We start from the raw sequence: 16,492 nt of genomic DNA, 5'->3' as shown, positions 1-16,492 counted from the left end.
AATTTGATTCTCGGGACTCTGGGAGAGAGGGGAGGAATATACATAGGATGACTTACCCCTCCAGGAACCTCTGAAAATCAGGGAGCAAAAAATAAAAAGAATGCTAGATATTAATAGAGGGTATGCTACAGAAAGTTAGAATATAATAAAGAAACACTTTATTTTTATTTTTTAAATTTTTTATTTTATTGTTGTTCAAGTACAGTTGTCTACCTTTACCTCCTACCACTCCCCCCACCCCCAACTCAGCCATCCCCACCTCCCTCCCTGGTTTCCATCTCCCCTTGGTTTTGTCCATGTGTACTTTATAGCTGTTCCTGAAAACACTTCACCTCTTCCCCCATTATCCCCTCCCACCTCCCCTCTGTTTACTGTCCGTTTGTTCTTAATTTCAATCTCTCTGGTTATATTTTGATTGCTTGTTTCTTTTGTTGATTAGGTTCCACTTAAAGGTGAGATCATATGATATTTGTCTTTTGCTGCCTGGCTTATTTCACTTAGCATAATGCTCTCCAGTTCTATCCACGAGGTCTCAAAGGGTGGGAGCTTCTTCTGTCTTTCTGCTGTGTAGTACTCCATCATGTAAATGTACCATAGTTTTTTAAAAATTGTTCAAGTACAGTTTTCTACCCTTTACCTCCATCCAAGCCCAACCTCCAGCCCTCCCCACCTCCCTCCCATCTCCACCCATCCCTTGTTATTGTCCATGTGTCCTATACGCTAGTTCCTTCAAACCCTCCCCCCCTTCCCCTGAAATTCCCTCCCCTCTCCCCTCTGGTCATTGTAATCCTGTTCTCAATTTCAGTGTCTTTGGTTATATTTTGCTTGTTTGTTTGTTTTTTGGATCCATTCATTTACTGATGGGCACTTAGGTTGCCTCCAGCACTTGGCTATTGTAAATTGTGCTGCTATGAACCAATGCCATATTTCACAGATATAGAACAAACATCTCAAAAATTTATATGGAACCATAAATGACCCAGAATAGCTGCAGCAATTTTGAGAAAGAAGAACAAAGTAGGAGGGGGTCACAATACCTGATATCAAACTGTATTACAAGGCCACTGTAATCAAACAGCCTGGTGCTGGCATAAGAACAGACACATAGAGAGCCTGGAAATAAACCCAAGTCTCTATAGTCAATTAATATTTGACAAAGGGGGAAAAATCATAAAATGGAATAAAAATAGCCTCTTCAACAAATGGTGTTGGGATATCTGGACAACCTACTTTTTTTTCATTGAGCAAGTGTTGCATTAGTTTGTTGAAACTACCATAACATGGTACTGCAAAGTGAGTGGCTCAAAAAAAGTTTTTTTATTGTCTCACAGTTCTAAAGTCTAGAAAATGGAGATCAAGATGTTAGGAGGGCCACATTCCCTCTGAAAGTACTAGGGAAGGAGCTGTTCCAGGCGTATTTCTAAGCTTCTGGTAGTTCCTTGTGGCAACATAACTCCAGTCTTCACATGATGTTTGCCCTGTGCATGTGTGTTTCCTCACTCTTTTTATAAGGACACAAGTTATGTTGGATTATGGTGCCTGCCCTACTCCAATAGGAATTCATGATAACTGATTATGCTTTGTCAATATAAGAAACATTAAAATGTGTAGAGAATTTTTGTGTTTATTTGAGCCAAACTGATGACAAATGACAGGAAACAAAACATCAATAGATTAAAATTTTGCTCTGAAAAATGACAGTTTTGTACCTTACTTTATTCATTACAATCAAAGGAGCAGGTTTAAGAGTGTTATATTAAATCTATTGGGGATAGATTAAGGAGGCAAAAGAAAGCAAAGTGGGGAAACCTCTGGAATTAGATAAAAAGTAAAATGATAGACACATACTTTTACATAGTTGTATACAGGATAGTTAACAGTCAACAATTAACACAACAATGATAACACTGGGGGGATTTGTAGTCTCCCAAGGGTGTGGTGCCTGTGCTTGAGTGGTCCAGAAGAATCAAATTACTTTGACATTCCAAAGATATAGTATTGTAGAAGCAAAAAGATAATAAGCTTAAGGTAGAGATTGAACTTTTGTCAGGGAAGATTTGAGACTAGGGCATGACTACCTGCCATAAACAGTTTTTAGTTAATAAATGTTTAGTTAATAAGTTTTAATTTCATAGAATCCTTTGTGGTTATTTTAGGTCTCTGAGTAGTTATTTTAGGCCTGCCTTGATCTTGTCATGTTTGTATCTTGTCCATTTTCTTTCACACATTCAATGACCGTATTTCCAAATATAGTCTCATTCTGACGTACTGGGGTCAGGGCTTCAACATAGGTATATTTGGGGGACTCAAACCCATAACAATGGTGGTTAAAGCTTTTTAAATGATGATGGATTTTCTTCATAACTTAGTACGTCTCATTATGGTGAGGTAATTTGTCTATACCTTACATTTTGTTGTTCCATAGGGCTCCATTGATGCGTGGGTCACCGGCCAGCAGTGATCATGGAATGCTGCAGATGGCTCGTCGAAAACACAAGAAAAAACATGCACAGAGACAGACTAGTTTCTGTGGAGAAGTAGGGATGGAATGGCCACCCCCTCTAGTGGGGAGCGCGCAGATTTACCATCCAAACCTGCTTTTATTGGACTTGTTTTGCATAATAATTCAGGTAAAGTGCAGTACTCATTAGGGGGAAGTAAGGAACAATAGATAACAAGGAACTCTGCCCGTCTATTTTGAGTGGGGGTCAAAGAGCTGTAAGACTTTGAGGAACAAACTAACTTCCTCCTTGGACCCTTCTCATTCAACTGAGAGCATTCTTAACCAAGAAGGTTTCACAGTAATTTACATATTCTTTCTTAGGCCTGATCACCCAGGGAATCCACCCTTTTCAGCACAGAGCTGCACCACCCTGTCATTGTTTCAGGCTTAGGTGGAGCAAGGGAATGAAGGCAACCAAGAGATAAGGAGATTTTCTCCCAGACAATGAGAACTCAGGCTATGTCAAAGCCAAGGAGTGAGGGTCCATCACCCCCTTTTGCTGCATCCCCCAAAGTCCTTCTTTTGGGGGGCCTCCCACATGATCGTGCCTGTCTTAGGTCATTCCCTCCTTGGGGAATCTTACCTGTCTTTGGCTAACTGACCAAGCTTTGGGGTTCAGTTATGAATGAAGCAGCAGAAATAGGACTCCTGCCAGAGAGATAAGCTTTTGTCTCCTGTCTCCTTGCTGGCTTACGGTTCCAAGGGCGTTCCCTTAGCCTTAGTCTAGGTGGGGGTTACAGCTTCTGATACCAGTCAGGGCGGTTCCCAACACTCCATGCTTAATTCTTTTCTCATCCTATATCCTTTTTCTGTAGAGTCCATCCACTTCCAGCTCAAATTGCTCTTTCTATTTTGATGCTTTCCCAATTTCTATATGCAGGCCTTATCCCTCTCCTGAAATATAAACCTATTCAATTCCATGCTTGTTGGCAAGTCATTGGTATCATCTGGACACACCCCTACATTAGCACCAAACTTAACTTCTCCTTTTACAACCCCAGCTGAAGTAAGTTCCTATCCTAGGAGCAAAGTGAATCTCTTGGGCCATCATCTGATCCTATACCTAGATAGCATCTTGGTGCTTCCCTTACACTCAACAGTACATTCAGTGAGTCATTCAGCATCACAAATTCAATCTCTTTCAGCTCTCTTAAATACTACTTTTTAAAAAATTCCCATATTTAGTTCAGGTCTTCATTTTCTCAATGTGGCTAGACTCTTTGCCTCATTTTCTCAATGTGGCTAGACTCTTTGCTTCTAAAGACTCTTTGGCTAGTCTTTATCCAATTTATCCTCAACAATGAGCCCAGATAAATACTTCTGAAATTCAAATCTAGTCATTTTAAACTCCTACTTGTCCCTATCTCCAGCTTCAGCTCTTCCTTTACTTTTATAGGTCATTCATTTTTAGAACATTTATTGAGAAATTGCAGTGTGCCATATACTATTCTAGGTACACATAAGATACAAGGAAAGAGTGAAAGACACATTCTAAAGTTGTATGTAATTTTTCCAATTAGGAGAGTTTATTAAGTTTTATACTTTAAGTCTCGTAAAAAATATGCTTTACTAAAAATTGAAAGCAGTAGGAATTGAGTTATCTGATAGGACACGCTTAAACTTTAGATAAAAAGAAATAATAAGACTATTATCTTACAACTTCTTTACTGAGAGTATTTCTCCATATGACTCTGCAAAATAGGTGTATTTATATCTATGGACAATCAAGTTTCCTTTTTCTTCCTGAGCCTGGAGCACCTTGATCCTACAGTAGCAATAATTAGAAAACAGAGTCATTAAAATTACAATCTTTAAAAAGCATGCAACCTGCCTCAGGTAACAGACATATGGAAGATAGAGTCATAGATAAGATAAACTAATTGAAAATAAGTAAAGAGATAAAATATTATTTAGATAAGTTAGATGCCTTTAAAGTTTGCTGACTTGGTAACTTACTATGATACTAAAGGTGAGGGGAAAACTCTCTGAAGATGAAAAATTTTATTATAGTTAATACATAAAAAACAAAGTACTCCAACAGCAAAACAATAATAATAATACCTCATTTTATCATTAATATTTAATAAAGTCACTTTAATTAGTAATGGGTTAATGAAGACTCTTTCAGGAGCTTCCTAGAAATTCTACCTTCATAATGTTTCTAGCTAGATGATATCTAAAATCAAAACAAAACAGACAAGAGAGCAATCCTCAGGAATTTGACAGTCTAAACTAGGTGATGTTATCACAATATCCTCCTCCAAATTTTCCCCTAAACATACTATACCACTTGAGATGTTTGTAAGTAATATAGAATTTAGGCATATCAACTTTTATATTAGAAATATGTTTGTGAAAAGAGTGTATAAAATGAATTTTGGTTATTATGCATAATGTTACTACAAAACATTCATATACCTATGTTTTCACTTCTCTTGAGTACATAACTAGCAGTGGAATTGGGCATATGGTAAGTCATCATTTTGAGAAGCTGATAAATTATTTTCAAAGTAGCTGCACATTTTACATTTCTACCAGCAAAATGTCAGGGTTCTAATTTTTCTACATGTTTCCAACACTTGCTATTTTCTGTCTTTTTAGTATAACCACCTAGTGGAAGTGATGTATTCTCTTTTGTTGCATTTCTCTAATGACCAAAATTTTCATCAAATACTGAGTGAATAAACAAAATGTAGTGTATCCCCACAATGGAATGTTAGTTGGTAATAAAAAGGAATGAAGTACTGATACATACTGTCACATGCATAAAACTCAAAGACATTATGCTCAATGAAAGAAGCCAGTCAAAAAAGACCACATATTATATGAACTCATTTATATGAGATGTCCAGAACAGGCAAATCTTTAGAGACAGAAAGTAGATTATTGCCTATAGCTGGGGCAAAAAGGATGGGTACAAAATTAGTTTTTGAGATGAGGAAAATGTTCTAAATTTATACTATGGTTATGGTTGCACAAGTTTTTTTGGTTGTTCAACTTTTTAAATATACAAGAACCTATTAAATGTACATTTAAATGAGTGAACTCTATGGTATGTATAATTATATCTTGAAAAATGTGTTAAAAAACAACTATAGGTAATAAGGCTGTGGTATTTTGCTAAAGTCAATAAACCTTTTGTAATATGAATAAATATCTAATAATTTGTTACTTTTGAAACTATCTGTTTAGAAATAACCAGTGATCATAAATAAGAGCATTTATTAAGTTCTTTCAAAAAATCACTTCTTTTTTTTTTGCCATGGAAAACTTCTATTATTGTTTCTTTTTTATTGTTGTTCAACTACAGTCATCTCCATTTTCACCCCCACTCTGCTTCATCCCACCCATCCCCACCTCCCACCCTCAATCCTATCTGCTTTGTCTTTGTCCATCTGTCCTTTATATATGTTCCTTGACAACCCTCCCCTATTTTCCCCCATCAACTCAGTCCCCATCCCTTCTGGTTACTGTCAGGTTGTTCTTTATTTCAATGTCTCTGGTTACATTTTGCTTGCTTATTTGTTTATTTTTAAACAAGATCCATCAATCTCTGTCAATTTGAAATTGAGGCCAAGTGCCCATCAGTAAATGAGAAGATAAAAAAACTATGGTACATTTACACAATGGAATACCATGCAGCAGAAAGACAGAAGGAACTCTATGCTTCTCGACAGCATGGATGGAACTGGAGAGCACTATGCTAAGTGAAACAAACCAGGCAGTGAAAGACAAATACCATATGATCTCACCCGTAACTGGAACCTAATCAACAAAACAAACAAGCTAGCAAAATAGAACTAGAGACATAGAAATAAAGAACAAAATGACAGTAACCAGAGGTGAGGGGAGAGGGTGGTAACAGAGGAAAGAAGGGAAAGGGTCCTCAAGGGACATGTGCAAAGGTCCCATGGACAAAGACCATGGGAAGTGAGGGAGGACTGAACATGGGATGTTGGTGTGGGTAAGGCAGAGGAGAGTAATAGGTGGGAAATAAGGACTACTGTAATTGAACAATAAAAAAGAACAAAAGGATAATAAAGAAATACTACAAATAAAAGAAACTGAGACCAGAATTTTAAGCTTAAATTATTTAAATATCCACTGTCCTGGACAAATACAAGATTTAGGTCTCAATTAGAAATTGTTCCAATTTGAGAGCTTACATATTAAATAATTGGTATCCATGGCAGAAAGTCCTGAATAATTCCCTTTTGTCTTCTATTATGTAGTCCATGATTTCTTTGTGTGCTAAAGAGATGAAAGTTCAAAATGGAAAACAGAATTTTAGGTTAAATTTGCATTCCATACTAGTGAGATACACTCTAAAATTAACCCAAGGATCTATTTATCATACTTCAGATTTCTTTTTCAAACCAATTTCACATGCATTTATCTTATTTGGCCTTGGGAAAAAAAGCTGTGTGTTAGGCATTAAAGTCACTATTAATTTTTAAATTAGAGAGCTTTAATACCAAGACTTAATACATAATTTGGTATTGGGTAGTGCCATTTTCATCATATCTCCCCATCTTCCCTCAGTAAGGAGAGAGTACACATACATAAAGAAAGCAAATGGCTAAACCAAAAGCTAATACTTCACCTAGGATGATGTGTGAATAAGAATTCATTCTTGGAATCAAAATATATTTCAGGAACAAAAAAGTTTAAACCTCATGATAATTTCATCAATTAATCATTTTAGGTATTTTAATTTAAGTTTTTTTTTGCATTTAAGATTCCTATCCTCAAAATGCCAATCTTCCAGAAATGACTTTTAGGGGCTTTCAGTTTTAGTACAAAGAGGATTGTTCATATTCATCAATGAAGCCTTATCTTAAGATTTTGTTGGATGCTTAGCTCCAATACTCATGAAGACTATCACAGAGATATGCTTTTCATTCACCTCTCCACAACTGTTTGCAATAATGGGTGGCTGATTTTAGCATTTGCAATTTAATAAAGTTAAACTAATAAAATAAATAGAAGTACAAGAAGATATCTCAACTTGATATGTTTTTCACATTTAATCCTTTCATGCTATAGGGCCAGTATGTATAGAAGTCTTTGTGAGGTTTCAGAAATTGCTGAAGATCCTTCAAAGCAAAATCAGTTTTACAAAAATCTTTTCCTCCCAACTCCTTTTAGTCACATGATCAGGTAATGTGTTTGATTCCTATAAATAGGTAATCCACCAGGCTTCACTCCAGACAGTTAAGTGGCTTTAACATAAACTCTTATTGCAAAGGGGGAGAATGCAAGATAAAAGCATCATTTGTCTTTTGAGCACTTGTTGAAAATCTACCCATTATACAGTGCCTACCTAAATGAAGGCTGCTGGTGCCTTTTTGATGTGGAGGAATTTCCTTCCTCCTTTGAGGAGTCAATGACCCAGCTTTTATTTTTCCCTGGCAAAATTTGGGTATTTACTTGCTGCACATTCCAGGGCCTTGATAGATGGCCGAGCTGAACTTGGGTTGCACTGAGAGAAGGGGATCAATGCTTGGACAGATTCTTTGTTTTGTCCATGGTGTCATCAACTTGGAGTAGTCAGTCAGTCTACTCAGGGGCCTTTTAATGGGAGGACAGATACTATAGCTCATAGATAGAGCAACAAAGGTTTGTTTATAGTGTGGGGACCTCCTCTAAAAAATAGCTTATTTTGTGTCAGGGTATTTATCATATGCTCATGTCATCATTTTAGGGTTACTGTGGCAGTCCTACTTCAGACAGCACATGAAGCCTTTTATCTATGAATGTGAATATTGCTTTGAAGCTTGGGCAAGGAATACATTACAAGTTTAATGATACAAAAGCTCAGATGGTTGAATAAGAAGTGAGAAAGGATGAAGAAAGATATAGAGCTGCTAATGGGAAAATGAGTGAAAAATAATCTAATCTTTCTTTAGAGAAATAAATCCTTTGTTCCCCACCTGACTAAAAAATCTCAAATATTTAAGGTCATATAAATGTGGTTTCATTTTACTCCTCATTTGGTTTTATGATTTGCAATAAAACAAATATTTCAAGACATTCAAATTAACTGGACTATTTTTTTTTTACTCAGAGTATTAGAATTATAGTACCTTGGGTAAACAAAGATTATCTTGCCAATGCTGCTTTCATGGAAACACATCTCTTAACTCAGATTCAAAATTTTATTTTACTTTAGTATTTCTTGTTCAGAAAAGACATGAAGCAGATAATTTTGAATTGTTTTAGTTTATTGAAGCTAGATTTCCTTGAATATTTTACTTCCCTAAACTGATTTCCCCTTCATTCATATTTTTTGACTATTTGCTCTTTTTCCCAAATCTTTCCTTGTTGAACATATGGAAAAATCTTCGTTTTGTTTTAATGAACTAGATGTATAGAATAATCAATTAAACATTTTAAAGAAAACTACAGTTTTAAAAGGAACTATGCTTTGTTAATCCTAAGTATTTATATTATAGCCAGTTCTTAAAACCATAAATTTGTTCTTTATGATAGTAATGTTTTTAAACATAAATTTAATATTCTGTTCTCAATAGCATAAAATGTATTGAGACAAGGTGTATTAATTTTAATGTGCTCAAATGCAAGCAACATATACCAGACTTACTGGTTCAAATCATGTGATGTTTGTTATTTATTTAGCAAGTATTTTGGAAGTAGGAAATTTCAAGACTTTTCAGCTATTTTGTTTCAGCATTCAAAATATTTCTTAAGGTTGATTTGATTTTTATTTTAAAAAAAGGGAAAAGGAAAGATAAAAAACATTGATGGGAGAGAGAAACACCAATCAGCTGCCTTCTGCATGCCCCGCAACCAGGGATAAATCCCACAACCCAGGCATGTACCCAGATTGGGAATCGATTGGGCAACCCTATGGTTGCAGGATGATGCTCCAACCAAGCCATTCCACCTAAGAACTGTTCATAATATCTTGATATTTTGTCTTTATACATGTCATTTTTTGTTATAAGAATATAAAAAAGGTAAAAAGAAAACTAATATAATCCCATCACCCAGATTCAACAATTACATTTTGTTTTTATATTTGTTTCCATGTTCTCTTTTGCTGAATTATCAAAAAGCATATATAATACTTCAGCATTCACCACCAAAAAATTAACAATCTCCTTTATATTATCTTATACTCAGTCTATATTCAAAAAAGAACAAATAGCCTGACTTTCTGATTCATCCAAGTTTAGAGGAGTTACCTGCTTTGATTTAAGAGATCTTCTTTATCAGATTCTTTTGGACTAAGCTTGATGCATGTACAATTTTTTTAAATCTGCAAATTAGCTAAAAAGTTGCAAGAGGTATTAGTGATGACAGTGGATTTGTTCATTCATTCAACAAATAGTAATTAAATCTATTTTTTAAAAATTTTATTTACTTACTTTTAGAGAGGAGAAGGGAGTGAAAAAGAGAGGGAGGGAAACATTAATGTGTGAGAGAAACATCTATTGACTGCCTCTCACATGCCCCCAACTGGTGTCTTTGCCAGCAACCCTACTATGTCCTCTGATGGGGAATCATAGCCGCAAACCTTTGGTTTGCAGGTTGGTGCTCAATCCACTGAGTCACAACATCCAGTGTGTCATTAAATCTATTTTTATTTTGAAGCAAAGATCATTGGATTACAGATTCTTTTCAAGTTTGTTTTCCATTCCCATTCAACAAAATTCAATGGAAGAAAAATATTACTGAGCTTAGTTTCTATTTAATGGCAGCATTATTTTCTTTCTATCTTTGTAACTAACCAGCCTAATCAGTTGGAGCCATATGTCACTATCTATAAAAAATAAGATGATTAGGGGACTTCTGGCCAAGATGGAGGAATAGGTAGTCGCACTGTGCCTCTTCGCGCAACCAAAACTAAGGACAACAAAAATTTAAAAACAAAAACAACCAGAACAGAGAGAAATGAACCGAACAGAAGTCTGACTACCATTCATCCAGACTGGTAAGGAGGGGTGGAGTCAGAGGCCTACGGAGAGGGGTCGAGAGGTCCCGGCAGGAAAAAGTTGTGGCTGGCAGACACAGGCGCGCAGGGCCCAGACAGCAGTTGGTGGACCCCAGAAGCTCAGGGGCAGTTGATGAACTGGTGGCAGACCCTGGGCGTGGGAAGCAAGGAGCAGACCCAGTGAGGCACACAAGGCAGCTGTCTGTCTGCAGCCACACTTTCACAGGCAGACAAACTAAGCAAAAATGGGCAGCGACACAGACCATGCAACTCAGGGACCCAGCCCTGGGAAACAAAGCTTAAAGGCACAGATTGAAAACACCTGTGGGAGTTGAGGCCAGGTGATTCAGCCTCACAGGAGGTTCCTTGGTGAAACCCACAGAGTCCGAGAAAGTACACAAGCCCACTTGCCTAGAAGCCAGCACCAGAAGGGCCCAATTTGCTTGTGGGAAGTGGCAAAGGGGACTGAAGTCCTAGAGAAAGGGGAGCAGGCACCATTGTTCCTTCTTGGACCCCACCCCCACATACAATGTCACAACCCAGCGACTGAGATGCCCCACCCTGGAGAACACCTAAGGCTCCACCCCTCTATGTAACAGGCACAACCAGACCAAAGGAAAAAAATAAAATTAAAAAGATGGCTGAAACAGAATTAAAAGCCCCAGAGCCAGTTTTTTTAAGTGACTGAGAGATAGCCAACCTATCAGATGCACAGTTGAGAGCATTGGTGATCAGGATGCTAACAGAATTGGTTGACTTTGGTCATAAATTATATGAACAAATGCAGGCTACAATATGAGATATGAAGGAAAATGCACAGGGAATCAATAGTGATGGGAAGGAAACCAGGACTCAAATCAATGGAGTGGACCAGAAGGAAGAAAGAAACATCCAATCAGAAAACAATGAAGAAATAAGAATTTAAAAAATGAGAAGAGGCTTAGGAACCTCCAGGACATCTTTAAACGTTCCAACATCCGAATTATAGGGGTACCAGAAGGGGAAGAGGAAAAACAACAAGTGGAAAAGTTATTTGAACAAATAATAAAAGATAACTTCCCCAATCTGGCAAAGGAAATAGACTTCCAGGAAGTCCAGGAAGCTCAGAGAGTCCCAAAGAGGTGGACCCAAGGAGGAATGCACTAAGGCACATCATAATTACATTAGCCAAGGTAAAAATGAAGGAGAGAATTCTAGAAGCAGCAAGAGATAAGGGGACAGTAATCTACAAAGGAGTTCCCATCAGACTGTCAGCTGATTTCTCAAAAGAGACCTTACAGGCAAGAAAGGGCTGGAAAGAAGTATTTGAAGTCATGAAAGGCAAGGACCTACATCCAAGATTGCTCTATCCAGCAAAGCTTTCACTTAGAATGGAAGGGCAGACCAAGTGCTTTTCAGATAAGGCCAAGTTAAAGGAGTTCATCATCACCAAGCCCTTATTATATGAAATGTTAAAGGGACTTATCTAAGAAAAATAAGGTAAAAATATGAACAGTAAAAAAAGACATCAAACTCACAATTAGTAAGAACCTAAAACGAAAGCAAACTAAGCAAACAACTGGAACAGGAACAGAACCACAGAAATGGAGATCACATGGAGGGTTAGCAACAGGGAAGTGGGAGGAGGAGAGAGGGGGAAAAGATATAGAAAATAAGTAGCATAGACAATAGGTAGAAAATAGACAGGGGGAAGGCAAGAATAGTATGGGAAATGTAGAAGCTAAAGAACTTATGACGCATGGATATGAACTAAAGGGGGGAAATGTGGGTGGGAGGGCGTGGGCAGGGTGGAGGAAAGTGAAGGGGGAAAATGGGACAACTGTAATAGTATAATCCATAAAATAAATTAAAAATAAGATGATTAATGCTAAAGTATAATGGGATGTTCAAATGGGAAAACACAAATAAGAGTGAAAAATTTAATATACAATGTGCTACATAAAAGCAAAGAACTTTTTTTTAAGTGTATAATTCAATGTGTTTTAACATGTTCATGGAGTAATACAACTATCATCATAGTCTAAGCTCAAAATATTTTGTCATTTGAAAGGGAATTTCTGTATCTTTATAGCAAGTGTACACATTAGTAGTTGATCCTTCTGTATGACCCGTGTCCTGCTGTAGGCAATTATGAACTTACTTTTTGTCTCCAGGGACCTGCTTAATCTAAGCATTTCAAATAAATGAAACTATACATTATAGGGTCTTTGTTTCTGGCTTCTTTCTCTTAGCATAATCTTCTCAAAGTTCATTCATGTTATAGTGTGACTTAATATTACTTTCCTTCTAAATTACTGAATAATATTCCATTGTATTGATATATCAAATTTTGTTTATCCATTATCAGTTGATGGGAATGGGGTTATTTCTGCTTTGGGATATAATGAATAATGCAGCTATGAATATTCATGTACATGTTTTTCTGTGGATATATTTTTATTTCTCTTGGGTATACAGCTAGGAATTACTGGGGCACATGGTAATTAATTCTATCATTATTTTTGGGAAGAGATACCAAACTGTTTCCAGAGTGGCTGTACTATCTTAGGGTCCTACCAGCAAGCAACATGTGAGGGTCCTATTTCTCCACATCTCATCATTGCTTGTCATTGTCTGTCTTATTTACTGAAATCATCCTGCTGGGTGTCAAATGCTATCTTGTGATTTGGTCTTGCATTTCTCTAATGTTTAGTAATGTTCAGCATCTTTTATATACTTATTGCTTATTTGTTTATCTTCCTTTGAGAAAGATCTGTTCATTACTTTGCTCTTTGAAAAAAATATAGTTTAAATTTTAGAGAAATTTTAGATTCACTAAAAAACTGAAGAAGTACAATACAGAGAGTTCTCATGCACTCCCTTCCTCCCCCCACCACACACAGAGAATTTTCTCATATAATAATATATTGCATTAGTGTGGTATATTTGATACAATTCATGAGCTAGTATTTGATACATTATTATTAACTAAAGTTCATATTTTACATTAGGGTCAAGGTTTGTGTTGTGCCGTCTGTATATTTTTACAAGAGGCAACTGTACTTGAACAACAATAAAAAAAGAAAAAAAAGTGTGTATTGACATCCATCCTTAAAGGAAATAACCTAAAATACCCTGGGCTCTACCTATTCACCCCTTCTTATCAATACCTGATTCTTTGGCAATCACTGATATTTTTACTATATCCACAATCCTGCTTTTCCTACAATGTCATATAGTTGGATATATGTATGGCATACAGTACATAGCTTTTCTGGTGTTTTTTAAAATTTAACAATATGAATTCCATATTTCTCTATGTCTTCTCATGACCTGATAGCTCATTTATTTTAATCACTGAGTATTGTTCTGTTATGTGAATACTGCATAGTTTGGTTATACATTCACACCATGAAGTACACCTTTGTTGCTTTCAAGTTTTGGCATTTATGAATAAAACTATTATAAACATTCATGTGCTGGTTTTTTGTCAGATACATTTTCAGCTCACTTGGGTAAATACCAACATGCACAATTGCTAGATTGTATGGTAGAAATATGCTTAGTTTTGTAATAAAAAATGCTAAGTTATCTTCCAAAGTGTCTGTGGCATCTTGCATTTCTGTAAGCAATGAATTACTATTGTTTCACAACCTACCAAGCATTTGGTATTGTCAATGTTTTGAATTTTAGCCATTCTTCCTTTTTTTAATGCTTTTTTACTTTGGTTCAATTACAGTTGTTCCCATGTTACCTCCATTACTCTACCCCACCCTACACACCCTCACCTCTCACATTCAATCCTTCCCCACCACCTTGTCTTTGTCCAGGTGTCCTTTATACATGTTCCTTGATGACGATTCACCTTTTCCCTGTTATCCCCCTGCCCTTGTCTCTTCGGTTACTGTCAGTTTGGTCTTATTTTCCATGTCTCTGGTTGTGTTTTTCTCACTTGTTAGTTTTGTTGATTATGTTCCAGTTATAGAAGAGATCATACAGTATTTGTCTTCTGTTGCCTTATTTCACTTAGCATAATGGTCTCCAGTTCCATCCATGCTGTCCCAAAGGGCGGGAGCTCCTTCTCTCTTTCTGCTGCATAGTATTCCATTGTGTAAATGTACTACAATACATTGATCCACTCATTTACTGATGAGCACTTAGCTTGCTTCCAGAACGTGGCTATTGTAAATTGCACTGATATAAACATAGACATGCTTAGGTTTTTTTAAACTGTTTTTTCAGGATTCTTAAGGTATAATCCCAGCAGTGGAATTGCCAAGTCAAATTGGAGCTCCATTTTTAGTGTTTTGAGGAAATTGCATACCGTTTTCCACAGTGGCTGCACCAGTCTGCACTCCCACCAACAGTGAACTAGGGTTCCCTTTTCTCCACAACCTCCCCACATTTTGTTATTTGTTGATTTGTTTATGATGGCCATTCTGACCAGTGTGAAGTGTTATCTCATTGTGGTTTTAAAATACATCTCTCTGATGGCCAGTTATGCTTATTATCCTTTCACATATCTCTGGGACCTCTGTATGCCCTCCTTGGAGAAATGTTTGTCCAGGTACTTTGCTCAGTTTTAAATTGGGTTTTTTGTCTTCCTGATGTGGAGTCATGTGAGTTCTTTATATATTTTGGAGATCATAACCTTGACCAAAGTATCATTTGCAAATATATTTTCCCATACAGTTGGTTCTCTTTAGTTTTGCTGATAGACATGCAAAAGCTTCTTAATTTGGTGAAGTCTCATTTGTTTATTCTTTCCTTTATGTTCCTTGCTGTGTGGGACATAATGGTGAAAATATTGCTGCATGAAATATCTGAAATTTTCTTGCCTATGTTCTCCTCTAGAACTTTATGGTGTTGTGACTTATTTAAGTCTTTTATATGTTTATTTTTGTATATGGTGTAATTTGGTGGCATTACCTGATCATATCAATAGGTGTAGAAAAGCATTTGGGTAAGGTACAGCATCCATTTATGATAAAAACACTCAGCAAAGTAGAGGCATCATACCTCAACATAATAAATGCCATATATGAGAAACCTATAGCCAACATCATACTTAATGGGCAACAACTAAAAGCTTTCCCACTAAGATCAGGAACAAGACAAGGATGTTTACTTTCACCACTTCTATTATTATTGGTAGTTCTAACAACAGTGATTGGACAAGAAGAAATAAAAGGCATACAAATTGGAAAGGAGAAAGTAAAACTGTCATTGTTGCAGATGACATAATAGTGTACATAGAAAACCTTCTAGACTCCACTTAAAAACTACTCGATGTAATAAATGAATTTGGCAATACAGAGGGATACCAAGTCAATAATCAGAAATCAAAGGTATTTTTGTAAATCAACAATGAAATATCAGAAAGAGAAATCAGGAAAAAATCCCATTTGCTATTGCAACCAGAAAAATAAAGTACCTAGGAATAAACCTAACTAAGGAGATAAAAGAACTGTTCTCAGAAAACTATTCAACACTGAAGAAAGAAATTAAAGAAGACACAAATAAGTGGCAGCATATACTGTGTTCTTGGAATGGAAGATTTAATATCATCAGAATGTCCATAGATTTAACAAAATCCCTATTAAAGTACCAATGATGTATTTCTCAGATTAGAAAAATATTTCAAAAATTGATATGGAATTATAAATGACCCTGAATAGCCTCAGCATTTTTTCAGGAAAAAGAACAAAGAAGGAGAGATCACAATACCTGTTATCAAACTGTATTACAAGGCCACTGTATTCAAAACAGTCTGGTGCTGGCATTAGAACAGACACATCAGTGAAACAGAATAGAGAGCCTAGAAATGCACCCATATGTCTATGGTCAATTAATAATCAACAGAAAAGGGCAGAGCATAAAATAGAGTAAAAATAGCTTCTTCAGCAAATGGTGTTAGGAGATCTGGACAGTTTCATGCAAAAAAAATGAAACTTGAATTTTAGCCATTCTAATGTGACTAGTGATATATTCATTTTGCTTTATTTTACAATTTTCTAAATATGGTGTTGGATATCTTCTCACCTGCTTATTTT

This window comes from Phyllostomus hastatus, unplaced genomic scaffold (assembly GCF_019186645.2).
Source record: "Phyllostomus hastatus isolate PE091 unplaced genomic scaffold, TTU_PhHast_1.1 phas_contig_41, whole genome shotgun sequence".
NCBI lineage: Eukaryota > Metazoa > Chordata > Mammalia > Chiroptera > Phyllostomidae > Phyllostomus > Phyllostomus hastatus.
The sequence above is the reverse complement of the archived record's forward strand: the minus strand, read 5'-3'. Positions refer to the sequence as shown.